Consider the following 19,537-nt stretch of genomic DNA (forward strand, 5'->3'; position numbering starts at 1 on the left):
GCTGAAAGTTGAAGCTAGACAAATACAGAAATAAGGTGTAAATTTTGAACAGTGAGAGTAAGTAACCACTGCAACAATTTCCCAGTGGTCACGGCGGATTCTCCATCACTGGCAATTTTAAAATCAAAGTTGGATGTTTTTCTAAAAGCTCTGCTCTGGGAATTATTTGGGGGAAGTCTGCCCTGTGCTATACAGGAGGCCAGAGAAGATAACAATGGTCCCATCTCGCCTTGGAATCTATGACAAAATTGCAAAGAGTCCTGGGGCACCTTATAGACTAACAGACGTATTGGAGCATGAGCTTTCATGGGTGAATAGCCACTTCGTCATCACATGCATCAGATGAAGTGGGTCTTCACCCACAAAAGCTCATGCTCCAAAACGTCTGTTAGTCTATAAGGTGCCACAGGATTCTTTGCTGCTTTTACAGATCCAGACTAACACGGCTACACCTCTGATATATGAAAAAATTGTGATGCCTCTTCCCATATTGTTTCCTGGCCGCAAAAAAAATATCCTAAGAATTACAAGAAGTATAAAATCTAAGAGACGGGCATCCAGTTCCTACTACCACCCAGGCGAGAGCAACATTCTTGCAAATCAACTGTCTATAAAAAGTACAGGAAGCAGACAGTGAACTAAAGGGATTTTCCTCTGTTTTGGCTACAGAACTCCCAGTGTGTGGGGAACCCACAGAGACGATTTTTGTAGTGAACGCAGAAACATCAAGAGCATAAAGTTCTGGAGCTTGGCATAGCGGGATGCTACTCCAGCCTCCCAGCTGACTGAGGCCAGGGTGGGAGAAGCGGAGGCCTTGTTATTTTACTGAGTTTGAATCATGATTGCTGCTCTCAGGTGGACATCCAGGCCAAGGTCTGACATTCAAAAGGAATAGCCGGCTACAATGACAGGATTCCAGCTCTCCGGAACAGGGGAGGAAGAGGGCATGGCGTGGCAAACCATTCGATGAAAGAGCCGAAGACTAACAATGGAATTCAGCTCGGCCATGCTCACAGAAGCAAAGTGTGCATTTCCTGGTATGAAGGGATGTGCAGGCGCGTGTGTGTATCTGAGATGGACATAAACTGCCCCCTCCCCCCCTACACAATGAAAACTGCATCAATAGTTCTCCCATCTGCTCACATACATCACACACTTCATTCCAGTTTATTAGCTGGAATAAATCATAAATATTTCATTATACATCAACGACGCTCGACTCCGGGAAGGCACAATCCATCACCTCGACACTCCTTGCGACCTGCCGCCATGCAATAAGCTTTCCAGTCTATTAAACAAGATTGATACAGTGTGCTAGGATGGACTCGGAGAATTTATTTATGGTGCCCTGGGAAAGGGAGAGCACTGAATGCACACCGACAAGCCTGAGTTTCTCATGTCAGCTCCCCAGCACCTGGCCTACACAACTGCAAAGTCCTTAAATGGTAGCATGAATCTGATCCCATTTCTCTTGAACCCCGTGTAAACTGTCTATGGAGCTGGAGGCTTGGTGGCACAGCTATTCAATGCACTGGCTTTTTACCTCTGGAGACCTACAATAGTTTAGCAGCTGCCTTGATATCAGAGACACAAGTTTCCTGGGCTCAGCCCAGGCTCCAGTGATTGCTTATCCTTGTTAGTTATCAGCACTGGATAATACAGCCCAATTGAGCATGACTGGCAGTTTCTGCTCAGGAGAGAAGGCCAGGACTAGCATAGCAGGAGTTACACAGGAGGAATGAGAAGCAACAGCAGAACCAGGAGAGAGGCCGGAACTGAAGTGGGCACTGTAGGCTGGAACTGAAGTGGCCTGGCAGAGCAGCTGGGGGAGGTTGGGGGAGAAGGGAACAGCCCAAGACTGGAATAACAAGTCAGAACTGGCAGAGCTGCGTGGCAGAAGTTACACGGCTCCAGCCCTGGTCAGGGCTATTAATTCCTCACCCAGAACACCACAAGGCAGCCCGGAGCACTCTATTATTGGGCAGCAGCTCTCTATCCTGCTTTGGCTATTTTAGACCCCTCCGGGGGACTAGTCCCAAGTTTGCCCCAGAAGTGCTGCATTTCCCCCAGGGCTTGCCATGGCATGGCTATATTGGCCATTCCTTGTGTCCCCCTGGCCTTGCTCTGGCTTATTCTAATGCCAGGTTTTTCTTTGTCTCTCCCACCCTGCAAACATTTCTGGCCATAGTTAAAGAAAGTGTATATGTTTCAGCCTAAATTAAAATCCGTGGCAAGCAGAGCTGACCTGTCTGAAGCACTGGGACAGATTTTACTGCCAGCAAATCCCCATGTGTCTGACCGAAAAGGAGTCAGAGACCTGCTGGCCACCCTTGCCCTTATTTTCACTCCCATCACAACACTGGTAAATGGATAACCAGTTACCTCCAAGGGGGAACTAGCACAGCAGCTGGATTGTCTCTCTCGCCCAACGAACCTTCTTTCCAGTCCCTACAAAGTTCAGTAACAAGTCAGCAGCTCATTTTACAGCCCCTGTCTGCACTGCGTTGATGTACCACATCATGGCATGTTCTGCCCCTTTCCACTGAGAGTGAATTGTGGGACTTGGGGTTCCAAGCGACTGACTGACGTCATCTAGCTGTCCACAGAGCAGGTGCAGCATGTGCTGCCTCTCTGCCCTTGCCAACGAGACGCTGAGACTTGGCGCCACCAGAAGGGTGAGATCAGTCACCCATTCATTCTTTGGCGTCTCTTTGCCAATAAGGTTTCTAGCTGTCACAGAAGTTTTTCCAAAGTTGGAGCAGAGCTCTACCCACTAGTCCATCACATACCACACCTGGAAGTCACCATACAGTAACACCATTCAGTCCTTCCCAGCCTAGCTGGATTCCAGCTGGCAACCTGCATGTGACAGGGCCTAGCTACCCATCCTCTTATCCAACCGCCCCCCTACTCCCTCCAGTTTGAACTGTGCTCCAACACAGAGTGGGACGTGTCTCGCTTCTGCACAGTTGAACACAGTTTCATTTCTGCTTCAGACCCCAACTACAATTCACACTTTTCTAGAGTCGTCATTTTGCAAGATTTATTATCTAGCAAATTGTTTTACTGACTCCACAGTAGACAGTGAGCTGCTGTTGTCGATCCTCTAAATGAGGGTTTGTGGAGAACAGCATCAATCTGTCTCAGGGCATGCCCCTGCCCCACCCTTGTATTTGACTCCCTTGACCTGTGAAGTAGGAAGTATTATTCCCAATTTAAAGGGGGAAACTGAGGCCAAAAGCATGACTTGTTCAAGGTCCTACAGGGGGTCTGTGGCACATGACCTCAACTCAGCTCTCCTGAATGCCAGTCCAGTGCCTTAACCACAATGCCAGCCTTCCTCCTGCCCTTCTCCCAAAGTTGCTGCTGTTTAGCAGAGCAGAGCCCAAGGAAACCCCAATGCTAAACCATCTGGTGAATTTAAGAGGAGATTAATGAAGAGGGGAAATCTGCTTTCACTGAAACTGACCTATTATCAAGAGAAGTTGGGCTCTGATCTCCTACCATGAGTGATATCAAAAGTTCTGCTAGCAGCTATGGGGCTGGACCCCACTCATACTAGATGAACAATCTCAATGAACCGACTCATCATACACACCTGATCGTTCACTGGAGATGCTAACCTAATGTGCAGTGAATTCTGAACATTTGCATAGCATGCTGCATTCCTGGAATTGGTTAGAGACGGCCTTTCTCCTGAAGGGGATTCACATAGCCTTGCCAATGATGATGTATTGGGATATATCTAGTCAATGAAATGCTAGATGAGAGACAACTTTAGCATGATTTAATATATGGAAATGAGTAACATTTGTCAGAGGTGATGGCACAAACTGTAGTTAAAAATCAGTAATTAGGCTCTCCGGAATTCTACATTTCTACACACAGGCAGTAGATTGTCCCCACTTGTGTAAGTGCCATGCTTAAAAAAACAACCTGGGCTGTGGGTAGGACACACTGTATCCTTCTATACCAACTTTCACCCAAGTGTATCAAAGTGCTCAACAAACAGTAATTAATTAAAACTCACCCTATGAACTATTATCCCCATTTTACAGCTGGAGAAACAAGGGTACAGAGAGGTTAAGTGACTTGCCCAAGGCACCACAGCAAGCCAGAAGCAGATCCAGGAATAATATAACCAGGAGCCTTGACTCCCACTCCCCTGCTCTTGACCTGTAAACCCCACACCACCAGCTTCCTCGTCTGCTCATGATTTTTCTTAGCCCAATGTGCTATCATATCAGGTGACATTTTAATTCTTTCCACAGGGTATCTACATTGGGAAGGAATATTTAATGATGGGCTCTTCAGTCTAGCGGAGAAAGGTCTAACATGACGCGATGGCTGGAAGTTGAAGCTAGACAAATTCAGTCTGGAAATAAGGTGTGAAGTTTTAACGGTGAGAGTAGTTAATCATTGGAACAATTTACCAAGGGTTGTGGTGACTCTCCATAACTGACAATGTTTAAATCAGGATTGGATGTTTGGATAAAAACTCTGTTCTAGGTATGATTTGGGGGCAGGTCTCCAGCCTGCGCTATGCAGGAGGTCAGAGTAGATGATCACAGTGGTCCCTTCTGGCCTCTGAACCTAGGAATCCTCTCAAGAACACTCCTGCAGCCTCAAGGGACAAGGCCTAGGACAAGACCATTAGGAAAGATGTCAAACGCATGGTAGTGGCTTTTCCCCTGTGCACAACAGGAGAGCTGCAGCTCCAAATAACTTGCAGCCCACTCTTACAGCTAGGATGACCATGGTAAATCTGCACAAGCATGCTCTCAGAAACAGTAAGTCCTAGCTACCTGCATGGACTGCTCAATGTCTCTCGGATAACCTGGCACAGTCTATTCTGTCTGTTAATGGAGAGGAGGAGATTGTTTCCGTCTAAGTGTATTTCACTATTGCTGCCTGCTCTGTTTAACAAAGCTGGACAGACCCTGGTGTACACAGGATTCCCAGTGGAGGCCAGTGAGCCCTGAGCATGTATTGGGGCCACAGGATCAGACATGCTGAAATGAGACAAATTAAATGAAATGAGACAAAGTAACTTCTTACAGTTATTGGGAACCCAACTCTCTATTAGGAGTGCCTGAAATTTACACATCAGAAACCAGCTTTGCTTGTCTGTTTCTACACCTCATCTTGCTCACTTGATCCTCCATTGCTGCTCGTCAGCTTCTCTCAGCTCATTTGGCTGCTACTGTCATGGCCAACTTTTTTGCAACATAAGCCTGGGTTCACACTCGCATCCTTCCTGCTTTGTCGCTAACTAGCAGCAGTACCCAACACCCCAAATTCCATAGGTGCTTATTGGGTCATAACCATCGCCCATCCTCTAAGCTCAATCCCCACTGGCCTGGGCTGTAAAGCCAGAAATCTCTTTCTGAATCCTGCTTTTTGGACAGCTCCCACCACATGCAGACTGACTGTATGGCCTGTAAAGTGACCAGAGAGCACAGGGCAATGTGGTGCCAAGGACCTGCTACCCCACATATCCCTCGCAAAAACCAGGTGCTGCCTCTGAGGATCCTCTCTGGGATTTATCCCCTGCCATGAGGAGTGAAACTTGTTCACACAGATTTGCAGGATGACTTCCCTGAATGCAATGGCCCCAATAACCATTTGGCTTTTGCATTAGGAGCCAATCTGTTCAAAGGCTCCATTGGCGTTCCTGTCTATTGAGGGATCGTGTCTGACTGGTTTCCACTGCAATCATTAATAAAGCATCAAAGGCTGCTGAGAGGAGAGGCAGAGAGGGAGAGTTGGAAAGTTCTTTAAAAAACACATGCATATTAATAATGGACAAATTATTCATAAGGAATCCGCTTCCCCTTCCTCGACCTTCCCTGACTCCCCTTTCCTGGGACACGGATTGAGTGATGTGGAGGAGCCTGCACACCACGCCTCTCGCCTGGGACTAGATTTGCACAGGGCTAATATGCAGACATCTCCCTTCTTGAGTACAGAAGCCCCAGGGGGAGAACTGAAATGTACAATATGGATGTTCCATATATCGTGGGACTCTGATGGCAAAGAAACAGTGCCTGAGTGGTCCCACTGGCAGCAGTTGTCCTTAAACACAATCCATTTGACTGCCAACGAACTCCAGCGCTCCCACCGAATGGAAGGGAGGCACGAGCGCTGTCATCACAGCTACAGCTAAGAGAGACATTTCTATGGTCAGGAAATAGGCACATGGTTTTTCAGAGGAGCTGGCTGCTTTCCTTGCAGGTCCCATCAATAACTGAACAGCATTAGAGAACCAGAGGAGCCTCTGGTGATCCTTTGCACTGGAGGCAGGGGCAAGGGGAGGATGAAATTCAGGGTGAAATGTTAAGGGGCAAATTTCATCCTTGGTTAAAGTAAATTAAGCCAGATTTCTGAGATGGGGGGGTAAGGAGGGGGAAGCTGGATTACATGAGCAGATTCTGGTTTTCCAGTGACTCACTTCAGATTTGACCTAGCTCCCAGCAGCGATAATGAGAGTTGCTACTGATTTAATGCAGAGCAGAATCTGATCCTCAGCAGTTCAAGTCCTGTAGCAGATGCAGATGTCCCAAGAAGCCAATACATTAAGGATGATACAGGTTACTAACCCCCCCAAACAATATCTGAAAATAATAGCCAGCTGTCACGTTTTGGGGGTCAGAGTCCATCGAGGCAGAGTGCAATCTTTACACCGCTACAGATTTGTACCTGCATAGAGTCAGGAGGTAATGTAATGGCTCAGAAGAAAGGAAATAAATCTATTGGAAGGGAATAGCTGTTTGTTTACATATCTTGCCATGAACATTACCAGCAGCAGCAGCAGCAGGTGTATGAGCAAGCACCATTTATTTACATAATAAAATTGCCAAGTAGATTTGTAGCTTAGGGGCACCCTTGCTGCTCAATGTGTGTGCCTAACTCCCATTAGCACTAATGGCAGCCGCTGTGCGTTCACCAAGCAGAGAACAGACCCTCCGTGTGCCCTAATGGCTAATTTTAAGAGAGGTAAAGATGCAAATGTTTCACTGCGCTTGGCTCCTCGCTCCCCACCCGCCCTCTCACAAGGCAGTTTGAATCTGAACATCCTGCTTTCCTCTCCCCCCATTTGTGAAAGCTGTCGGGTCTGACTAGGAACTGGGAGTTCCTGGCAAAGAAGGGGTTACACAACCCAACTCAGTTCTCAAAACTTCTCCCAGAGACCCCTGGAGTACCCAGCATTAAACAAAAATTCCTCCAGCCTTGAATGGAATTCTTGTCATGCTTTGAACTTGGAAGCCTGTTTGTATTCCATGCACAGCAGCTCAGAGCCTGCTGTCAGAGCCAAGCTGCGAGAAAGGGCAAAACCCTGCCGAGATGAAAGAATGCGAGGCATTGGCATAGCCACCCCCCCCCCCCGTGTTTACACCTGGAAAAAAAAAACCCACTCAAGGGCATCTTACAGAGAGCTGTGCTAATAAGCCACTCCTGGCTAGAATGAGCAATACAGCTGAGCTGAGGAAACCAGAGACATAGCAGTGAAGGAGACACTTTGAGGGCTCCTCTAAATATCTAGGAGGCAGGCCTGCCAATGACGAATGCCGAGCTGCCCTCCCCACTCTCCCTGCTTTTAGCTAGTGGAGGTTCACCAGTGGACCAGGATGAGTGTGTGACAGGTTGGATCACAGAAACCCCCTTGGGAGCCGCCAACCGATGTGCCAAGATATTTCTATCCCTGTTCTCCCTGCCAGCTTAGGACTTCAGCACCCTGTCTTGCCAAGCCAGACACTCTTGTCTACTTCAACAAAGACCCAGAGTCTGAATTACCTGCCCTAAAGCTGCAGGTTTACCTGCAAACAGCTCACAGAAGCGTGCTTGTCTTTAGCACCCAGATGCCCAATTCCGAATGGGGTCTAAAACCATATAATTTGTTTTACCCTGTATAAAGCTTATGCAGGGTAAACTCAGAAATTGTTCGCCCTCTATAACACTGATAGAGAGATATGCACAGCTGTTTGCTCCCCCAGGTATTAATACATACTCTGAGTTAACTAATAAGTAAAAAGTGATTTTATTAAATACAGAAAGTAGGATTTAAGTGGTTCCAAGTAGTAATAGACAGAACAAAGTAAGTCATCAAGCAAAATAAAATAAAATGCGCAAATCTATGTCTAATCAAACTGAATACAGATAAGATCCTCACCAGTTCCAGAATGCTCCCTTTTACAGGCTAATCTCCTTCTAGCCTGGGTCCAGCAATCACTCACACCCCCTGTAGTTACTGTTTTTTGTTTCAGTTTCCTTTAAGTATCCTGGGGTGGTGAAGAGGCTCCTTCTTTAGCCAGCTGAAGACAAAATGGAGAGGTCTCCCAGGGGTTTAAATAGACTTTCTCTTGTGGGTGGAGACCCCCCTCCTCACCCTGTGTAGAATCCTGTCACAAAATTGAGATTTGGAATCACATGGGCAAGTCACATGCCCATGCATGACTCAGGACCTGCAGGCAGCAGTCATTACCCACATGCTACCTTGAATGTCCTCAGGTAGACTTCTTATGTGGATTGGAGTCTTCCAAGTTCTTTTGTCTGTTAAGTGCTTCTGGATTGAGCACTTAATTTGCACATTCCTTTCCCAAGACATGACCAAATGGGCTACTTAGAAATCAAGCAATTATACAGCCAATGTTCATAACTCCGAACACACAAATGGTGCCTGCATACAACTAGGATGAACATAACCAGTAGATCATAACCTTTACATGTAGCAAAACCCTATTCCAGTTATATCAGACATACATTTATGAGCACCCCCACCCCATAAAGCCTTATGGGGTACACGGTCATAGAGTGTGGCTACTCCTCATTCTTTATTACAAATCAACAATCCTCACTGTCTTTATGGCTCAATTCTAGATTAAAAAAAGCCTCCGTGAGCCTCTTGTAAGCAGGATAAGACGCCAAGAACCTGCCCCAGAACTCCTGTCTCTAGCATCTACCTAGGCTGGTTCCTTACAGGCCAGAATGTCTCATGCCCCTTTCATGTTTCATTGTGTGGGTATGTTCCATACTCTTGCTCTACACAAGCTTGACTCTGCCCCAGAGGTGTGGGAATGTTCCTCAGTGCCGACCAGCAATACTCACCCAGATTCCTGTCCTAGCCCCCTCTTCTCATGGTTCAGCCTCTGACTCTCAACCCTGATTTCTGATCAGCAGCACCTCACCCTCTCTGAGCCCCAACGGCTCCCAGCACTGCCTTTCCACCAGACCTGTCTGCAGGTCTATTTGTCAGGTGCATTAAAGGGGTTTCTTGCCTTCCTTGGAAGAATCAGCTGTGGCTGGCACTGCAGGATATCAGAACCAGCATGGAAAAGCCTAGTGTCCAAACTGATATTCTCCTCTCTTCTAACAACAGCGCAGCTCTCATTGTGCAATAGAGGCTTAGCTTAAAACACGAAAGGAATAAACCTATTGGGTCACCTAGTTCCCAGCCTGGTACAGGCCTGCCCCTAGGATATACCCTCTAGTATTCTGACCAGTCTAGTTTTTAGGGCCTGATTTTTAAATGAGCAGAATCTGCCCAGGACCCCCCCCAAAAATGTGCATGTAATTTTCCATCTAATTTGCATCAAACTTACAAGAGCAAACGGGGCATAAACACAGACAAAGGGTCAGTTATGGATCACACTGGTCACTTCAAGGTGCAATCACCAGCTACGGGTGTGCGACTGTAGTAGCCGGCTACAAATGAGGTCCGCAACTGCATGCACACGTTCGGATCCCAACCCTGGGCTTTTACCTTGTTGAAAACGAGGCCTGGAATGCCCCCAAGTCATGGAGCTACGACATTTATCATGGGAGGCTCCCCCACTCAAGCACTTACTGCCAGCCCTGCCTGACAGCCACCCTCTTGTAACGGCTTCCTACTGGAGAAACGTGTGTTATGATGTTACATTGTATTGCATTACCACACTCCAAGTCACTGTTCGGTTGGGGTCAGGCTTTCAAATGAGGCAAGAGCAGACCTCTAGGCTGTATCAGCCCCTCAGCCCTTGCTGAGGAAAGCAAACAGATCATTGTCCAACTTTTCCAACGCTTTCTGCTTCTTTGGCAGCTGCTAAATACTCAATATTTCTGGAGGAGATTCAATCCATTCCAAAGACCGACTGATCCTACAGGCAGACAGCAGCTGTAGGTCCAAGAGCAGCCACGATACTTGTGTGTCTAAAGTCCCTCCATTTCCCACAGAAGGATGTGCTGTGAAGTCTGCACATGGGCCAAAAGAGATGACATACGTTCCTGCCAATCACTGTAGCAGTGGGTATCACCTCCCATCAGGTATTAAACCTCCACCTCAGCACCTGCCTATCACAGTGTATGCAGTGCCAGGGTGTACAACAGTAACAGGTCAGCTGATGCATGTATGTACATCAATGAGCAGCCCCAGCCCTGTGCTCCAGGTGCCTTTGACAGATCTTTAGAATAATCACAGTCAGTACAAACTAATAGTTCTAGCAGCATCAGCTTCACCCACTGAGCCAAAACTAATTGATGATGGGAATTATCGTCTCCCATCCTCTCTCAACAACCCTCACCCAGTCCTCACGAACCCTTCTAAATAGAGGGGTTCTGCAGCATGTCCTAGCAGCCAACAGATATGGGCTATTTCAGACCAAGAGGTGGAGGGAGGGGGATTCATCGACAAAGAATAGCCCCTTGCACAGAACCTCTTGTCCTGCCATTTTAACCAAGGGGTTCTCACTCAAGTCCCTCTACCTAGCACACTAGAGAATACAATGAGACAGAATGAGAAGAGATGCAGATTCTCAGGTGGAAAAGTACCAGGACATTTAACTTCTCAAACTTCACTCAGAAGCCAACAGGCCGCCAATGGGAATCACAGGGCAGGTGTCATGCGCTCACAGCAAACCCTGAGGAGGGATCAGGCTGTTGCATGCTGCCCCAGCTTCAGACTCAGAACGGATCTGCAGAGCACACTGCAGCAATCTTGCCTTGTAAAGGTGTGGCTGCTGGGAGAGAGGTCCTCATCTTAGAGAAAACGTCACAACCCCCTGGCTCAGCTCAGGAGATAAACATCAGGTACAAGCAGAGGCCGCTGTGGCTTTTTCTTATCTGCACTTAGCTAAGAAGTTGTATCTTCCTTACAATTCAAGTCTAAGCTCTTTGGGACAAGCCCCTGTGCCTTTCTGGGCATTCATACGGTACCCTGCACATCAGGACCTGGATCCTGATTGGGCCGCTAGGTGCTACCACAATACAACAATGAATGCCAGGCACAAACCCTCAATCAAAAGGGAAGATGTAACACCAGGCGCATCTTCTGCTTCCCTCCTTCAATGCTACCTGAATCTCATCTGGGCTGATGCTCAGCTAGCTGATGCTCAGCTAGCTAACCCTCAGCACGCTCTGGCGGCTACCATGCTGGGAAAGGCACTCAGCTGCTCCCCCAGGATCCCAGGAGAGGCAGACACAGAGTTGGGTGACAGCAGCATACCGAAGTTCAGGTATCATGTGGGTTTCATCAGCATATATGTATTATCCTTCTCCCCCATACTTCCTCTCTTGTTTTCGCAGACTCTCTGTGGGGAAGGAATGGTGTTTCTCTCTATGCTTGGACAGTCCCTAGCATGCTGTGGGCACTACCTTAATAACTGAAGGCACAGTAACCCTTGTCTTCTCACATGCCCTAAGAGCCTTCCTGATATCCACTAGTGAGATATGACGCAATTTCAGGCTACAGAAGACTTCCAATGTCCAGACTAAGGAAGCCCAGATTGCTATGAAAGGCACCATATCACCATAATGGAATGGAACAGATAAGCAGTCAAATCTCTGGATGCTTCTCTGAACCAAACAGCCAAGCCTCTGTAGGTTCACTCATCATTAACAGGAACTCATGGGTGACTGATATGACACTAGTAGGCTGAGCCTCCCTGCTGCTCACAGCCAGAATGACTGCAGATGGGTTTGCCCAAAGGACAAGCCAGAAAAGAAGCTGGGTAAGTAAAAATTTGCATTTAAATATTTATAGAAATCCCTGCAGATGACAAGATGAAAAAGAAAACTCCAAGAGTAATAAATAAGTAAACGCTCCAAGGTGTGGCAGACTAGCAGAGCGTGTCTGTCACTCAGCTGATGTCAGTTTGAAGAGCGTGGCTATCGTGTGTGAATTGCTAAAAAATAATAACTAATGATAAAAACATTAGAATGAAAACCTTTGCTCTGCTCCTGCCCTTTGAAGAACAGCGGAGGGATCAATTACATCGTAGCTAAAGAGAGCAATACCTCTTCTTCCCAGGGCAGTGGCCTGTCCTCCTCTCTTGTGAAACAGATAATTAAATAAACCATTGAGACAGTGGTGGGCAAATGCTGATGCGGGGGAACTGGTGAAAGATTTCTAGCACAAACTGTTGGTTTAAATATACAGGAGCCCCTTGTATTTTTGCTTAGAGCATAATACCATTAGTTGTGAGTAAATATGTTCCCAATTGTCTTGACTGAAACCCAGGGGGACGGCTCCCTTGAAAGTACAGAGCCTGGAGCTATCACTTCCTATGATGTTATCTGTGCAGGATTACAGAGCGGATAGGAAGTACTGCGAGAAGGAGCCTCTTAAAAGTTAGAGGCATTTGGCTCCTTTTCAAGCATTATCATCAGCCTGCTCTACAAACACAGCGCAAAAGTGCAACCACTTAAAGGCATTTGGTCTTGGATTATGTTCCTTAAAAACAAGACATTACTTCCATATACCAGGGGAAAGGAGAGAAATAAGGGCACTGTAATCCACTCATTTGTCCTATGAGCTGTAATCAATTTGTGCAATTCCACAACCCTGCTTTTGTGCTCCACTTACAAGTAGGTTGGCTTATGTAAACCAAAATGCTGAAAAACTGTCCAGCAAGCCAACCAGACTGGGTGGGCACCACTGGACTGCTTCAAGCAACAGTAAGAAGACCGGGAGGAAAAGGAAGACACAAAAGAAGCAGAAGAAAAACAGACTGAAAGAGAAAGGAAGAAAGAAGGTAGGATTTAAACCAATTTACTCTTGAATAGGGCATCTCCTGCAAAACAACCAACAGCCATCCATCTACAGAAGACTGGAGGTTCCTAGAAATGCCACAGAAACCTTTCCCATTGATGTGCTGGTTTAGGTTCTGCTCCCCTGTGAAGTGATGTGCAAAGAATTTCAACAGGAGGGAGAAATCTGCCCTGGCAGCTGGGATGTGAACCTGCAGCATCATCAAATCCAGTGCAACCTCTTGCAGACATCTTGCCAAGCAGGAATGGTGGCACTTATGGTAAACAGTCTGCCGGCCTCCACCATCCAGAAAGTGAAGCTATTACAACTGCAGTGTTGTTGTAGCCATGTTGGTGCCAGAATATTACAAAGGATGGGCGAGGTAATATCCTTTATTGGACCAACCTCAGTTGGTGAGAGAGACGCTTTTGAGCTCACCCAGAGCTGTTCCTCAGCTCTGGGAAAAGTACACTCAGCGTGTATTTCGCAGACCTGAAGAAGAATTGGTCCAATAAAAGGTACTACCTCACCCACGTGTCTCACTAAGCCTTTACAAAGGCTCTCACAAAACTGTACGATAACCCCAGCCAGGATGGTTATCAAGGCTGAATCTTCAGCACGAAACCTGGGCAGGAAAGTTTGAAAGGCTGAGCCCTGGTGGCATAGCGCCTGGCTTTGAAAAGCGGCAGAGAACAGATGGCTGACCCTCGTTTGGACCAGCGAGCTGCCAGACTGAGCTCCGCAAACACTGAACACTGCTTGTGATTGGACGGCTCTTTAAACTCGGGCCACCCAACATCCCCTCGTCAGCTTAACATTCGGCTTCCCACTCTTGCACTTGCCTTCTCTTCGTAGAGCTGCAGTACGGCGAATCCCTCTCACATTCCCAACCCCCCGCAGACACACTCCCCGTCAGTGCTCCACCCTTCCGGTTTGCCCCAATCCTGCTACCTGTGGCCACTGCATGACAGCGAAGATACAACTCTGTGAGCCCTGCCTCCTCGTTTACACTTCTACCCCAATAGAATGCTGTCCTCGGGAGCCAAAAAATCTTACCGCGTTATAGGTGAAACTACCTTATATCAAACTTGCTTTGATCCCCCGGAGTGCGCAGCCCCACCTGCCCAGAGCGCTGCTTTACTGCATTATATCCGAATTCACGTTATATTGGCGTAGAGGTGTACCTCACCATGACTACAGCCCTGCTAGAAACTACGATGGCCCCACTGAAGATAATGGGAACTCTGCCATTGATTTCAAGGGGACCAGCATTTTATCCCTCTTGCCCCACTAATGTTACTCAGGTATTTTTGTCAGATGACTTGCCACTGACCCTCCCCTGTGAGAGAGCGGCTCCTGTTTCTGGGTAGGCACAGAGGTGCTGTATATGCACAACAGCAATAAAGAAGGTCCAATCAACAATCCAACAACAATATCTACTTAGTACGAGCAGAAAGGTGATTGTCAGGTCCAGCTCCCCATGTCAGCCCACTCGCTCTCCCACTCGAATTCACGTCTCCCCTTAACTCCTGCTGCTGACTTGTCATTCCTGCCAGTGGCACTTCCACCTGGCCTACAAGATGTGACTTGTTGACTGTAAAGTATAATTGTGGAGGGGAACCTACACTCCTGCCCTGGGAAGGAAGGAAAAGTCGCTACTAATACCTGAAACCTGAGTGAACACTGCCCTGCCTGAGAGAGCTGGACTGATACATCACAAATTGCGAAAGAAAGCAGGAAACCAGAATTAACAGCCAAAAGCCTGGTTTTCAGAGGTGGTAAGCACCTGGTGCACCCATCGACTCCAGCTGGAGCTGTGATTGCACAGCACTTCTGAAAACTGAGTCCTAAATACATAGAGCTCTGGTAAAATCAAATCGGCACCATCCAGAGCATGTGATGCAATTAGAGATTAGCTTTTTAGAGCAGTACATCGACACTGGGCCCAATCCTGCTCTCACTGACAGCGATGTAAATCTGGAGCAACTCCCTTGACTGCATAAAGAGATGACTTACACATCCAGTTAAGGAAACACAGAGATTCGGTTTTGCTACATTCCAGTGCACCTAAGACTTCGCAGTCATCAGAAAACCCTGAAATATTATTTCATTATGGCATGGTCAAACCTTCCAACCAGGAGGAACTAACACGTAGCAGTAAGAAAGAAAAGGAAATTCTCTCCTGGGAGCAGCATCTGTACTGGTAGGAAACCAAAAACCAGTTCAAGGCCATAGGGAATCTCTTAACCTAGTGCACAATTTTTGGAATTCCTAGTTATCTGAACCACACTCTCCTTTATAATGGCAAGGTCTGAAAAGTTAGCACGTTAGCCACCATGACATCTTTATACATTTTTATTTTAGACGGCAACTCTACGATACGGGCTAGCTAGATGCACAGGCCCCTATTATTGCAGGTGGGACCCCACTGAGCTCTCTGAAGAGACACTGGGAGTGAATCTGGCCTCCTGTCTGCACACCAGGAAGATTCAGTCTGATGTCCTGCTTAACACCATCTGTCATAAACAGATAGCTAAGCGTTAACGTCTCTTTCACCTGTAAAGGGTTAACAAACAACACCTGACCAGAGGACCAATCAGGAGACAAAATACTTTCAACTCTGGGTGGAGGGAAGCTTGTGTGTGTGTTCTTTGTCTGTGTTCTCTCTGGGATCTGAGAGTGACTGGACATACTACAGGCTCTAATTTTCTATTCAAGTAGTAAGTGCAAGTAAAAAGGCGGTTTAGTCTTTTTAATTGGTTTTCTTTATTTGCAAATGTGTATCTGGCTGGTAGAGTTCTAATGTGCATTTGGCTGGAAGTATTTTAAATTGTATTTCTGCTGGAGGAGGCTTTTTCTCCAGTTTCTATAAGCTGACAGACCCTGTAACTTTTACCATCTAAATTACAGAGACACCTTTTACTTTTTCTTTCTTTTTATTAAAAGTTTTGCTTTTAAGACCTGTCTGATTTTCTCCCCTTGTTGAGGCTCAAGGGAACTAAGTCTGTACTTAACAGGGAAGGAGAAGAGAGGGGAGAAGGGGGGAATCCCTTTGTTTTAGATTCACGGAGCTTGAATCTGTCTATCTCTCCAGGAGCCCAGGGAGGGAACACCTGGAGGGGAAGAAAAGGGGGGGGGGGAACAAACCTGATTTCTCTGTGTTGTGATTCAAGGAGTTTGAATCACAGTAACCAGGGAGGGAAAGCCTAGGAGAGGCACTGGTGAGGGAAAGAGTTTACTTTCCTTGTGTTAAGACCCAGGGAGTCTGGGTCTTGGGGGTCCCCAGGGAAGGTTTTGGGGGGACCAGTGTATCAGGCACTCCAAGTCCTGATTGGTGGCAGCTATCAGATCTAAGCTGGTAATTAAGTTTAGGGGAATTCATGCTGGTACCCCAACTTTTGGACTCTTAGGTTCAAATTGGGGAAAGATACCATGACATGGTGGCGCTTAACACCATCAGACACAGCTGTGCTTCGGGCGCGGCAGTTTTCTTGGTGAGTGACTGTACTAGCTTTCCACTTCTGCAGCCCTGGGTTCAGATTCAGAGAGGCTCTCAAGTGAAGTGGGTCTGGCTGTCTCAACATGATCCTAAATGAACACGCATCCCTGTTGCTAACTCTCACTGTATTTTAGCTCAGTCAAGGGAAAGTCCACAAACTGGGCTTTCTTTCCAGTCAGACACTTGTGACTGTGGGGCGCTGTGCCCACAATGCCTGGTTTATGAGCTTTAATAGTGCAACAGTCAGAAAAAGACACTCCCCATCCCAACCTCAGAGGGAGCCAAGACTTCATCCTGGGGGCTCACCAAACCCGTAAGTCACTCAGAACATCTGCAACAAATTATAATTAAGCAATAATTTTTTAAAAATAGAATTTGTATTAGCTGAATTTATGACTAGGAGAGACACTGCAAACAAACAGAAAAATTGCATATTAGGATGGTAATTAGATGCATGTGCTATTTATAAACTGCTTTGATCAGGCTAACACGTTTTCCATTTCAGGTGTCAGTGTTACGCCCACAAATGTAAATGATTTCATTGACTGGGAAACACCTGCTTATCTCTAGAGATAGGGAGAATGCCAGGGGAAGTCTATGCCAAGGGAAACACATTGTGGGCTGCTCAGTGTCCTATTGCAATCCCATTTTGTGCTTGGTGACATGAGTCAGATCATGTCAAAGAGGGGAATGGAAGCATATTCGGACTGATTCCAGCTGAAATAAACTAGGTGCTATAAAAGGTTTGCCCTGTTGTCCAAGATAATTCACACAGATACCAGATATCTTTGGGCTGGACGGTAGCAGCAGGCTTTGCCTTATTCATCAGTATAAGGGGTGTTGATTTGTCATGGTACATTTGGGGTGGGGATGGCAAACTTCAAGGGTTGGCTGGGTTAAAATAATCAAACCATGGAAATCAAAGCAAACCGCTGACTGGCTTTGTTGTGCCTTTCAGAAGTTTTAAAGAGGTGTTCCAATGCCATTGGGAGTCCCAGCTTGTCCCTTTTCTCACACGTGACCAAGCTAAGCCATCTTGACTGATAATTTAGTTGTGCCAAGAATTGTTTCCCTAAATGCTCCTACACTGAGCCACTGGCTGGTCTGAATCACAGACAAAAGAACCTCAAACCACAGTTAAAGAGAAAATAACTCAGACTGTGATCCAGTGGCCTGTGTCCCTACTGTATACTTACAACAGTGCTTAAGCAAGTTTACACAAGAAAGGCAAGTGCAAGAAGGTGCTTGAGAGATGTAGTACATAAAGTCTGCTTCAGAAAATCACTGGGCCCCTATACTCAATATGAGATTTGTAGCAATAGCAAAGAACCTGGGGTTTCTCCGGAGGGACTTGTGAGTGTTATCACTTTACACAATTGTCACTAGTGAGATGAGATCCCTACAATTTATCGCAGTTCCTATGAGGTGACAGAGAAGCCCATTCTGGAAGCATTGCACGCTCAGTGAGAACACGTGCAAACAGCCTGCTCATTGCCCAGACTCAGAGGGGCTGCACTTAGTTTGAAAAGGCAGAAGCATGCCAGATTTGATGGGTACTTCTTGCTTTCTCCGATCATGTTTTACTCTCAATCCGTTTCTCCATCATTTCTCTGATCCCCACTCTCCACTGTGGAACGTCTGGGGGGATTTTCCTACCCAGAAATAAAGGGAGAGCTGTTCTCCAATGTCCCTTCTCTTCTAAAGCCCTAAATGGAAAAACTTTAGGGGGATGTTTCAAAGCAGCCTTTTGGCCTATAGGAAATGTGTTTGATAGGGGCTTGGAGGTTTCGTGAACATTGTAAAGGGATCTTGTAAGAACTCTGAATCCTATAACAAGATTCAGTAACACGAAAAACAGCTACAAGGGCTGTTGTTTTTTTTTAATAAGCTCAAAGAAAGAAGCTTAAAAGAAATGAGTCATCATTCTGAAATGCACATCAAAGAAGTTAAATAACTCTTACTTTCTTAACGACATATTAATCAAAGTGCACTGATTCTTAAAGCAGATTCAGCTACCAATGAGCCTTCTATCTTTTCAGCCCTGATGCATGCATTAAGAGAGTTTTATACTGACAGATCCAATACAGCAATCAATAAAATCTTATTATATGGAGCTGAGATACAAGGATTTGTAGCAGGATTTATGCACTACCTTCAAACCCAGTGCTATTTCATGTCTCTTCCTGAACCTGTAATTGAAAATAAATCTCCTCACATATACCAGATTCTAATTTTCTGGGTGTATGGGCAAATGTGACTGGAAGCCAGCATTCCCTTGGGGAAAATGCAGCTCTACGACCTTCTCTCTCCCACGATTTCAGGCCATTGTTTTGCCAGATTCCTCAGGACAAGGCAGCCCTGGCTTCCATGGCACAGCGGAGAAAGGATGCATGGGTCAGACCGACACGACTTTGGGCACTATTCTGCTTTTGGAATCCATGCGGCCCCTCAACTCCTTCTGTTCCACAATGAGGACTACTCAGGACTGCATATTGGCTGCCTTGATGACGATCATCACTTATTAGGCAACGACACTGTGAACAGCGTTTAACCTGTACAGGTGCAAGGGAGCTCGGGTGGATGGACAGAGGAGCAGGGAGGGGGAAACAGAAGAACAGAATGTTGGCAATGACGAGGGTAATATTTGTAGACCACTATTTTCCAATCCATAGGGCTTGCGCGGTGGTGGTGCAGGGGATACACATTTGGGTCTGAGTTTCTCTCTCGTTCCCCAGCCCAGCTGGGCTCGCTCACTGTGAAGGTATCACACTGAGAAGAGAGCAAGGACCTGATACATTTTTCCTGTGGATTTGTCTCATTCTGCTAAGACTCAGCACTGCTCTGGTACAGAACAGTACGTGGATACCCAGCAGTCTCTGGAAATGCCTGGAGGCCTTTGATCTAGGCAGCTCTACTGATAGCATTAACACAACACAAATAATCAAATTCACCCAAATCGGAGTGAGAGAGACAGACAATGGCCCCGGTGCAAATCTAATGAAATGAAGGCGAAGACAGTAGCAGTAAATAACTCACAT

The 19,537-nt window shown here is 46.6% G+C and overlaps 1 protein-coding gene and 1 long non-coding RNA gene across 6 annotated transcripts in view; one reads left to right on the forward strand and one right to left on the reverse strand.

Moving 5' to 3' along the window:
- Window positions 1-19,537, reverse strand: part of ACSF3 (acyl-CoA synthetase family member 3) — a 117,184-nt gene that overhangs the window by 25,430 nt on the left and 72,217 nt on the right. The window lies entirely within an intron of this gene.
- Window positions 1-19,537, forward strand: part of LOC127034143 (uncharacterized) — a 150,270-nt gene that overhangs the window by 24,366 nt on the left and 106,367 nt on the right. The gene's annotated exons all lie outside the window — the stretch shown is intronic.

This window comes from Gopherus flavomarginatus, chromosome 14 (genome assembly GCF_025201925.1).
Source record: "Gopherus flavomarginatus isolate rGopFla2 chromosome 14, rGopFla2.mat.asm, whole genome shotgun sequence".
Lineage (NCBI taxonomy): Eukaryota > Metazoa > Chordata > Testudines > Testudinidae > Gopherus > Gopherus flavomarginatus.